The 11,828-nt window shown below is 33.8% G+C and overlaps 1 long non-coding RNA gene across 1 annotated transcript; it reads right to left on the minus strand.

Annotated features, from left to right (window-relative positions):
- Positions 1–5,031: 5,031 nt before the first annotated feature.
- Positions 5,032–11,246, minus strand: LOC149077064 (uncharacterized). The gene is made up of 3 exons (XR_016194136.1): positions 10,625–11,246; positions 10,388–10,507; positions 5,032–8,945 (listed from the first exon to the last, which is right to left on the minus strand). It is a non-coding gene; the product is annotated as an uncharacterized LOC149077064 (long non-coding RNA).
- Positions 11,247–11,828: the final 582 nt, after the last annotated feature.

Here is an 11,828-nt window from a genome sequence, read left to right on the forward strand (position 1 = left end):
CTTGTGCTCTTCTGGCACATATCACACCATGGGTGTGCCAGATTACCAGAAGTTAGTTGAAAAAATTCCATTTAAATAACACAAACTTCACATCTGGGTATAGACGTGCAATAACATGTTTTTCTCTTCTATGGTTTGAAGAAAAACTGCCGCCTTATATTACTGGAGGGGTTGGACTAGCACAAAGCCAGATTAATTTGGACAACACAATGAAATTGTGGCTGATATGAAAATATACAATTCCAAATGGTTTAAACTTTCTGAACACTAATATTCATGAAAAAGTTTTATCTGCTCTCGTTTTGGAGATATATTATCATGTTAAATGTTAAAAAAGCGCTCTAAAAGCAGTATCACTGAAAGACGATGAAATTGTATTCGACACAAAAATTTACAATTTCAAATGATTTGGTGCTGCTGAATAAGAATTTCACCATGAGGGAAAAAAAACTTATAGGCTCTTGTTTTTGAGATATTACAATTTTAACATTTAAAAAATTGCTTTAATAGTGGTATTTTATGGTGAAAAAGTGGAATAACGCTATCAAGGGGAATGGTGAACTTAGATGCTGGCTAACTACTGTTGGGCAATTATTGTAAGAAATGCTCCTTGTACCCAGCACAAGCGCAATGCAAAATGAAATACATGTCAGATATCAATAAATTAACTATTGTGCTTGCATTTTGGTGTATTTTTGTTGTTTCTATGTATTTGTGTTGTTTTTTTCTGTATATATATATTTTTTTCTATATACTTATGTTGTGTTTCAATATAACACATATTATTATTCGCATATTAAATGTGTGATTTTCAGAGAAAACCCTTGCCAATCCAGCTTTTTTTATCATCAAATTAGTGTTCAGCACACTGAATTATATAAGTATTATTTTTGTTTTGGGCACCAAAACTTTGTAAAAATTTGTTGCTCAGTGTTATCAAGAGTCTACTGTATTTATGAAAGACAAACATTAAAATATTTATTCCCCTTTGCGCCTTAGGCAATAGTAACCGAATCCACTTTTCTACTGCAGAGAACAATTTTGTTCAATGATCAACACTGATCAAAACTGGGTGTTCATGTAAATCAAATAAAGGTTGGGAAGAAAATATCTTCATTTGCTTTACGTGTTGGACACACTTACATACTCATTCACATGCACACAAAAACATACATACATATAAACACCTCACATAAATATACATATTGTGTATGTACGTGTGTATATATAATAATAATATTGAACACTCTTACAGTAACTTTTCTTTTAGATGCGAACGTTTGTGCTTGTTGCAGTTGCTTCTGTCACTGAAACGAGAAGGACAACGATCACATTTGTATGGTTTCTCACCGGTGTGTATAAGCAAGTGTGTCCGCAGATTGGATCTCCGGCTGAAACCACGGCCGCACAAAGGACAGTCAAAAGGTCGACTAGATATATGAGTTAACTGATGCCTCGCAAAATCAGATTTTCTGTTAGTACTGTATGGACAATAACAGCAAGCAAAACTGAAGTCAAGTCCATCACTCCCGAGTAGGATTTCTGGCTCAAGTATGACAGAGAAAGTCTGCTTGTTTGATGAGTTCAAATTACACCTAACTGTGAGGGAGAGAGAAAGAGAAAAAGAAGGAATCTAAAAACAAATTTAGTAGAAATTTTCTTTTTCTAAGTATTAAATAATAAAATCATCATGAAAATGTCTTATATCTAACCATTGAAAAGTTAGTAAGTCATAACAACCTAACTACTGAACTGAAAGCTAGAATGGTGATGGGAAAAAAACCACTCAAATTAGTATGAATACATGGAAAACGGAAAAAAAAAATACATGAACTTTTATGCTAGGGCTTGACAAATCAAAAAAATATTTAGGTGCCAGCCAAATTTTTCAGGAGCCAAGCATGATTTTTGCTCAAGGAAAAAAAAGGTCCTAAATGTTTTTTAGACATTTTCAGGACATAATGACTCCTTCTCATGGTTGCTGATCTACTGCAATGAAATAGGACATTTTTGGCCAACCTTCTAATTGTGATTTCAATCTAGCCGTCACGAAAATGCAGAGTAATGTTAGGCATCAATGCCAATTTTTAGTCGGCAAGGCAACCTGGCACCTGGGAATTGCCAAGTCCTGATTTACTCAAAGTAAAAGTTTGAAAGATCAATAAAAGTGCACAGTTATATTTTAAATTATAAAAATTCGAAATGCATAACTAAAAAAAAATTAAATTAAAAACATTGTTCAAGCTGAAAGACATAGTAGCAGTGAATGTTCTCTGAATAACTGATATCAACGATAAATAGTACATTTTTTTATGGTTTGCCTTATAATAGTGCATTGACTGTATAGGAAATTATAAACAGAAAAAAACATTCTTCTACTACAAATTAAATGAGATCATTATTGTAAACATATAAATTTTTAAGAAAATGACAAAATCTAAATAATTGATTCTGCATCTTTAGACAAATTGCGAGGATAAGATTGATAAGAAAAAAACAATTCTTTAAATGAAGAAGCTGCCATTAGAATAAGTACAATCAGTAATTATTTGAGTAAAAAACATTACACTAATATACAATAGGTTTTATATGGAGAAAATTTTTAAGATGGCATTAGTAAGAGAGAGAAGCGTTCATTTCTAACTTTTTTTTTTGAACACGAAATATAGCAGTACAAATCATGCAGCAGGTAGAACCAACAGCAACCACCTAAGTCAGGTATAGTTTCTCATACAAATATTAGTAATTTGGAACAAAATTTTAGAAGGAAAATATGTATTTTTTTCTCTTGGAATTTCTTAAAATTTTGTGCAAATGAACTTCCTGCGTAGTAAGCTTTGAATATTTTTATAATACTTCGGATCATAGAGAAAAATAAGCTGCTTGTGTTTGAAGGCAAAGAAACAACTTTCGCTTTTGCAACTTTTGCAAGATAACTTTAGTAAAGAGTAAACTTGTCATTAATAACATTAAATAGGTTTTTCTTCAAGACACACTATAACCTCAAACTCAGGGTGTGAAACCGACAGACAGAAATGGCAGAAGCCATAGAAGCCTTGGGATTTCATCACTAAAATCACTGTAAAGTTTTCATTTTTAGCAGCTTATGGTAGTGGTTTTCAAATTTTTTCCACCAACCGCTTCCCCCTACCCAATTCATGATTCATCTAAGGCTCCTCAGGATGGTTTGGAAAAATGATTTTCCAATGTAACAGAATCACTTCAGAGCATAAATAAGCATACAAATCAATTTCTTTAGCTTGCTGCAACACCCCTGACAAAGGCTGGTGAGGTCTGTAGGAGCCATGATGCATATTACTTAATTTACTACAAAAATTAAAATTCACTGAGGTTTTCTCTTAATTAATTTTAAATTTTGCAAGATAACTTTGCCTAATAATACTAAAAAAAAAAAATCACCAATGTGAATAAGGCAAACACAAAACTTTCTTGCTGCTGACAAGAGAGCCATAGATTAAAATTTCAGGAAGTCAGAGTTTTTCAACAAATAAAGCCCATGGCCAATTTAGACTTCTATAAAGGCACATACATTCGGGGCCTTCAAAAACTATTTAGCAAATGACAACACAAATCAACATCACCAATCGCAGCACCATGGTTTAAATTCATTATGAGCTGGAATTGTAAGAAAGTTTGAACAGACCAATCATAAATATGACACCCATAGAGTGCCGTGATTCATTAGGACTTTCTGTATTTCTTTATATTTGTCTTATTCGTTGGTGATTTCTTGAGAAATTTCCCTCTGGTCAGGAATTTTCACCCTACATATCAGTTACCTCTTTGGGTGAAGGTGTTCTGAAGAATGAAAGTGACTTTCTCAGAGAGGTTTCTATGCAAATATATTTTGCATACGTAAATAAAGCAAATGTAGTTGAAAATTCCATAGATTATACCAAAAAACTCTATTGAAGAAAGCAGAATGAATAGTCAGCCAGTCAAATATGTTCGTAAAATATGGCTTTTATTCAATAACCCAGTGGTTCTCAAAATGTGAGTCCCCCCCCCCGGGGGCTGAATGGTAGTATTAGAAGCTTCATATTCCTTCATTCTCCCTAGGGGGCTACACTAAGGGGGATGCAGAAGATTATCCAAACTAAAAAACGTCCACAAATAAGAAACTTATTTTCATTTTACACAAAGAAAATAAGAATATATCATACAATATAATTTTATCACATTCTACTTGTAATCTCAATATACCAAGTAAATACTTATACAGAGTGACTTAGAAAGAATTGTCAAATTTTAAAATTATATAGGTATTTTTCAAAATCAAACGCACAGAATAAAAAGTAATGACCTAAAATAAAGAGGGAAATGTGTGTTGATTGTGAACAATATTAATGGTCGATTTTAAGCAAAGAATTATTTAGAAATTAGATGATTCTTTCTAAATCACATTGTACATCGTTTATCCAAATCAAGGGACATAAACCTCTTACAATCTTACTTATTATATCTTATCTTACTTGAAATCAAATCTTATCTTATTTGAAATCAAATCAATCTTATTATCAAATCAAACACATTTGATTTCATAATAAAACAGCACTGCTGATTAAATATTAAAAAATAATTTGATCTCATCCATCACTAATTGTGCAAACTGGAACAGAGTTAAAAAGGTTTTCTGAAAAATGCTTTCATTTTATTACATTTATTACATTCATTTATTAACAATAAATCGGGAATGTCCTGAGAAACTGATACATGGGGTCACTAATAAATTTCTTGTGAAAAGGGGTTCATGATTTCAAAAATTTTGGAACCACTGCAATAGCCTACTGAATACTACATTGTTTGTTCTGCATTAAGTTTCATTTTAGATTTAGGCAATACTAAAGAAAAAGGACAACAGTAAATATTGGCATTTCGTGCATAAATAAAATTTTAAAAGCATGTTGCCAATAATTGAAAAAAAAGTTCAATAAATACTGGATTCAACACATTTAATGCATATAAGCAATAAAACAATTATTTACATAAGGCATATCTGTGTCATAATACTATCTGAAGGGAAAAAAGATTAAGTGCATTACAAGAATTCAAAGACATTACAGGTTTTATGATGGGTATAAGGAAAAAAAAGTCAGTTTTTTTTACAAAAATACAAAGCCAGTATCAAAATTTAAGAAAAAAACATTAACATCTATATATATAATAGGCTCTTGATAATCTGGCTCATCAAGTAATCCAGTGGTTTTAGGCGGGTTTTCTTCAAGCACAGAAGCAGGAAAACATGGCACTACATGCCTGTGTGTAAAAATTTATGTTAATGGGCTTTCTCAATTAATTTCTAATAATTCAGCAATTTCGGTAATCTGATATACCCTGATCTTATATGTGCTGGATTATCGAGAGTCTACTGTGTTATATATACATATTTTAAGTTTTCAAATCGACAAAAAAAGTGGGGGTATGGGAGTGTAACTGGTAAAAGAAATTAAACTTATACAAAAAAATAAACTTTATTAAAACTTGTACTTAAACAGTTATAATTTCCTTTTACTTGTTTTTGATTGGAAGTATCACATTTTCGGACATAAAGAAAGAACACACATAATGAATATTCATCACAGATTCATGTTAGGGTTGCCAGGGTTTTAAAAATGAGAATCTCCACTGGGATCATAAAAAGAAAGGGAATGTCCAGCAACCTCATGAAGGAACGTATTTTAGAATCACTTCAAAATACCCCCTTCCCCTAAGGAGGAGGCTAATACGACTCTAGTTCAGATAATTAACCTCATGCTTTTTGGAAAAGTTTGACAATGAATTAATCAGACAATCTACGAAGTAGAAGAAAAGATCATATCAAAACCTTGACCTAAGCATAGCTTCAGGTTTTATGGGGTGGAGAAGAACCACAGTGGCAGATTTCCCCATATGCTAAGCAGGTTGCAGCCTATGGCCCCCAAGGTCTGCAAAGGAGATGAAAAATCTTAAACTGTTATTTTTTTGAAGAAATTGCTCAAAGATATATTAACACATTGAAGTAGGTCATTTAGAATTTTTTAACTCACATTACAAGTGTTCAAAATGCTTTAGATATAAGAATTTAGATCCATAAATTACCATGTACCACAAAAAACAAAGAATATTTCTCATTTACACAGGACACAATATGCCCCATCAACCCTAAATTCAGCTCTGAGGAGACAGCACATCATCAGTGTCGTCTTAACGTGTAGGCTCACCCGGGCCTCACAAAAATGAGATCTGGTAAAATTTTCTAGAAGTTACCAGGTAGGGCCTCAGAAAAACCATATGGCCCAAGGGCCCATGATGCTCTTAAGATGGCCCTGCACATCATATGTGATTCAGACAAAACAGTTTTTATTTATGAAGTATTTGTGGAAAAAAATTATTTAAAATTCATAAAGGAACTATTCACCAGAGGCAGACAGACAATGTCTGACTAGCATGGAAAAACTTTATACAATGAAACAATGAAACACGTTCTGCAGAGAGTTTCAACTTTATCAAAATCAATAAGTTGAGGGATAAAAAAAAATGTCAATCCCCTAAAATACAGTGTTGGCGCTGCTACCAAGATTACCATCACAACATGGGTAGAGAGATATTTGGGGGGGGGGGGGGGCAATGCTCCCCAGCGTTGAAGGTAAAACCGACTGATCTAATGTATTTGCATATATATGAATTAACATCATTATCACCATGCCCCCCCCCTCCCAGAAGTCTATCTCTGCCTATGCATCAAGGCAACAATGATACTAACTCCACTACATGGCTGGATATAGATGTGGGGGGAATAACTTTCCTAGGTGGGAAACTCAGAGACATTTTTTAAAGGGCAGAAAATTTCAAAAGGGAACAAAAACACTTATAAAATCATTGAATTTTACAGTGATAAGGGTGGCAAAATCTTGTTTGCCTCCCTTTCTCCCAAATCCTAGACATGAGCGTGCTCCACAAAATTACATATATTTAATGGAGGAAGAAGGAGGCTCGTGGATCTTTTCATGACGATGGCAATCAGATTTTTGTACAAAACTTTTGCCGCATCTCCAACATATGTACTGACATTGACGCAAATGAAACTTCTGATGCCTCACTAACAAACTGCGAAAATTGAACTGTGACGAACAGAAATTACAATGATAGGGTTTAACATTTCTATGTATCAACATATGAGTTTTCATATATTTGAGTTTCGAAAAACTTTTGCCACAAACCAAACACCTATGCAGCTTCTTGTCATTGGAACTTGGGCCACTATTTGATTTGAAGAAAGTTTGAGTAACATCTATTCCTTCTACTTGATGGAAAACTTGCTGCACGCTACATGGAACGTAAGACATATATCCTAGAAAAGAATGGGAAATTAACATTCATGAATATCAGGAAAACTTTTCTGTTTATGCTCATGGAATGACAAAAAATAATTATCAGTTGTATTATTTCAAATAGTATTTCTTATATAGCTAAATCATACTATATACAAAGGTGTGGTTTGTTATACTCAGAGAATACATAAAATATAGGAAACCTAAAGGGACCAAAACACTTGTTTGTTATAAGCCAGGTTCACCATAACAGGGACTTAACTATTATTATTCTAGCAGCGATATATCTATGTTAGAGAATCAAGGGAGTTCATGTAACACATACAGGATAGACTATAAGAAGAAATAAATCTACACAAAAACAGCAAATACTTTGCCACAAAATGAATAAAAACTGCTGGCAAGAACAAAATTTTTTTGATAAATTAAAATCCACAGATGAAAGCATCAACTAAGCATTTGTTGCGCTTTTTCAATTTTTAAAAGGCTTGATAACCATCGTGATAACCAGAGTTTTGGTCCTTTCCACATCAGAGACCATTTTATTTCTTATCCTTTGAGAATGGAACCCACAGTGTTCTGAAATGCTTGTAAGTATCAGGTTTTATACCTTATCATTTAATTTTAATTTGAAGAAAAAAGTTCTTACCAGTTTTTTAGAGATAAATCTGTTTATATAGCACATACAATAAGTTTGTCCATGTCGAGAGAGATTACATGAAAAGCAATACGTAAAACAATTATGAAATATAAATAAATAACTCAAAATCTACTTTTATATTCTGAAAATATTGAATTCAAATAAAAGGGGAAAAAATGATGCTGGTAGATTATCGAAGTCGACTACTTGCCACCACTGTGCTTTGAATGAAAATTTTCTTTTAACCATCCAAACAGTCCCTCATCATAAGGTTTGGCTGAGTTTTTCATGGCTAATTGACAGTCATCTTAATAATCAAACAGTACCGAATAAACAATTCTTATAAGAAAGTAAGTATTTTTCAAATGATATTTCAGCGTGAAATGCAAAATTTTCAACTTCATAGGAGAAGCTTATTTGTAAATACCATATTCACTGAAATTGGAACTGAATCCTTTCCCCCCCCCCCCCAAACACACACACACATGCAGAATAAAACCTATTTATCCAGATGTGAATTACAATTAGCAATAAAAAAAAGGAAAGAAAAATATGCATTTTCACAGATAAGTATATGTCAGATTCGAGTAAATACAGTAGCTACATAATATTAGTCCAAATATTCAATGTAATTTCATCGATACATAGATATTATATTGCCCCCTCCCATGCTAGAAGCACAAACGTGAAAATTTGCATCTTTTTTTTTGTCAGCTAGTTGGATATCTTATCTTGGTATCTAAGTTTCGCATGTAATGCGAATGTGCATCCCTATTGAAACATGTTACAAAAATAACTTTAATCAAGTAAACATTCAAACATCATTTTTCCACATTCTTTTTTGTCCAAGGCCATTGACATTTGTGCTTCTAGCATGGACGGGGAAGGACCATATGCTGGGCTATTTTCACATTTCATTAATATATATATATCTTGGAATAGTTCTGGGTGTCTTCTCAATCTTCTCTTCAGATCTAGAAATTGAAAAAAAAAAACAATAATATTTGTAACAATTGATCAACTTTTTTAGTCCATACATTACTAAGGAATTTAGTTCAATTAATAACAGGATCTACAGTAATTTCACATGCATTTTATCTTAGAATATACAGAAAAAAAAACCCTATTTATATTAATTATTAGAGGGGGACTGAATTGCTGATGCTTTTTAAAGTTCAAGAAACTTGCCAATCTAATATAGCTCCAGAACAATAATATAATTTTTAGACAATGAGTAAGTAATGCAATGAGAGAATTTATTCAGTAATACAGCAGCTTCTCGTCATGAGCTGATCTCCCCGTTGAAAAGTCTCGCCAAAGAGAGAAACAGGCCTACCAACGGTGCAAATATTCAATCATTTCACATCTGAAATATAGATGGCAGCACTGAAAAATCAGACACAACACTAAATATGCACTCAGACTGTTAGGGTACACACACTTACACTTCTGGCACAACTCTCTGGAGTAAATTGCCCATGGCGATAGATCAGAGTTGTGCTAAGTTCGAAAGAAAGAAAGCTTCTCTCATTACACTGACTCTTATAACACAGGCATTCAGATATTTCACGCTTTTTAATCAAATTTTGTATTTTTTTTTTTTTTTTATCTCTTGACATGGGAAATACAGTGAAACCCAAGAGCATCTGAGGTGTTTCGAACCTGTGGGTCTTACCATGGGAACTTTATCTAGAACCATAGGAGGAGATAGACTTGAAAGTCTGGGGGCACAATGATGATGATGTCAATGCCCCACCCCCCCTGTATCTCTGACCATGTCTAGAACTTTGGATTTATATGAATCAATTCTGGGGGTGCTTTGATCAGTGCCCCAAGCATCCACAGCACCCCTGGCTACTATGCCACTGGTGAAAACGCTCTTTTGCGGACATCAGTGGAACAAAAAAAATTGTCCATAAAAGATGGGTGACCATTAATCAGGGGGTTTGATATGCATACTTTTGTTATACAAGACAGGGCTTGAAAAATCAAAAAAATAGTTTAACTGAAGCCAAAAATTATTTTTTCCCACTAGGATGAAATATACTTTCCTCGAGAAAAAAATCATTTCAAATAATATAAATAGTAGTCTTAAATAAAATTTTTTTTCTACTTTTCTGGGGGTAATGATACTTCCGAATGTTGGAAGAGACATTGTGGAATCAGACAATTTCGTGCCATCTTTAAACTTCAATTTAGTAAGCACATACAGAAGAATTTATAAGCACTGAATATCGATTTGCTAATAGCCATGGTGATATAGTGCCTGGGATTTGTCAAGCACCGATACAAGGGAAATTATTTGGCAGCAAAAGAGTGGAGTGACCATTAGAGGGGGGGGGGGGTGTTACTGTATAACGAAGGGTTACTGTGTACATAAATTGAACTAATGCAACACAATCAGAGCAGTACTTACACATTTGCACACCTTCCTAAGCATGGTCGTTGTTGCCCATTCAACTGCACAATTTCTGAAATGTTTTTGCTTCATTATCGCAGTGGCCCCATACCAATGTCTGCCAGTCAAAATTTTGAGCTATGGAAACATTTAGCAGGAACAAAAAAAACTTACTGCCACCTTATAATGAAAACCTTGTACATTTTTTTTTGAAAACGACTTTGACAATTTTAGATTGAGAACATCATATCTTACCTTTTACGGCTTTTGAAGAAAAAAAATGGCATCTATAGAGCGGCAATAGAAACTCCCCTTCTGTGTGTTATTCAATGGAACATCCCATCCTTTTTTTTCCCCCTGTGTTCTTGCTGTAAAAAGTTGGGGATTTTAAGGTGAACTTATGCTACATTCCAAGGTAAAATTAGATGAGTCACGAGCTGGGAACATGCAGAGGATGCAACATTGCCAGTTACCTACACTTACCAGAAACAGCGTCAATGATCCAGCATTATCAAGAAGCAATTCAATCATCTATCTTATGGAGTGTGGAATATTCAACGGTCCGTGTCAGATTGATGAAACCTGCAATATACCTTTACTCAGTAGTGGTGGTGATTTCAGTTGATTCCGAGTGATGTTACTGGTAGAGTAACAACGGTTAGTGGTTTTATATGGTTTGTGCATGAAGTTTTACCGTTCTGACAGAATAACAACTGGCACCATTTGAGAACTTGATACTCAGAATTTTGACAGGGCCGTCATTTCAACTTTTTTCAGTGGGGGCAAAGAACATGTACTCAATGCATGTATATATATTGGCATCTAGTGTCCAAAAGGATAGGTACTGCCAGAAATTTTCACCTGGGGGGGGGGGGGGGCAATGGCTCCCAGACCCTTCCCTCAAATGACGGGCCTGTCTGTACACGTCATTTACCCCCCTACACATAAAACATTCATTGCAGTGTGGACTACTATGCCTTAAAGTTTGTCCAGGGACTTATTTTCACATAGGCGAGTGAGAAATTCGCCTAGTGCCCTATGATTTTGAGGGCCCCCGAGGCCTGAAATTTGTCCCACGAGTCCTGAAACCACAATGTAAGTGCAATACGTTCAACAAGTTGCATACATTATATAACATATTTAGTATTGCAATTATTAAAAAGTTTCGTTTACAATAATCATTTCGAACATAATAATAGTATCGATGCTTTGGTTTTGTTTCCCTCAACACAAAGTATGTCTTTGTGTGAAAACATTTGGATGAAGCAATAATTTTAATGAATATTTCACAAAACATGATTTCATTATTATCAATTTGATAACTAAGTACACATAGAAATCAAATGCATATATTGTAAAAAAAAGCAAAACACATAATAGCTAAAACATTGCTTTAGATTTGAAGAGGAGAAAAAGAAATAGTGGCGAATATTTTTCTCTCTTATATTGCTTCAATTCG

This window comes from Pholcus phalangioides, unplaced genomic scaffold, assembly GCF_987345545.1.
Source record: "Pholcus phalangioides strain wild (caught in Gottingen) unplaced genomic scaffold, Ppha-v1.0 ptg000015l_1, whole genome shotgun sequence".
Lineage (NCBI taxonomy): Eukaryota > Metazoa > Arthropoda > Arachnida > Araneae > Pholcidae > Pholcus > Pholcus phalangioides.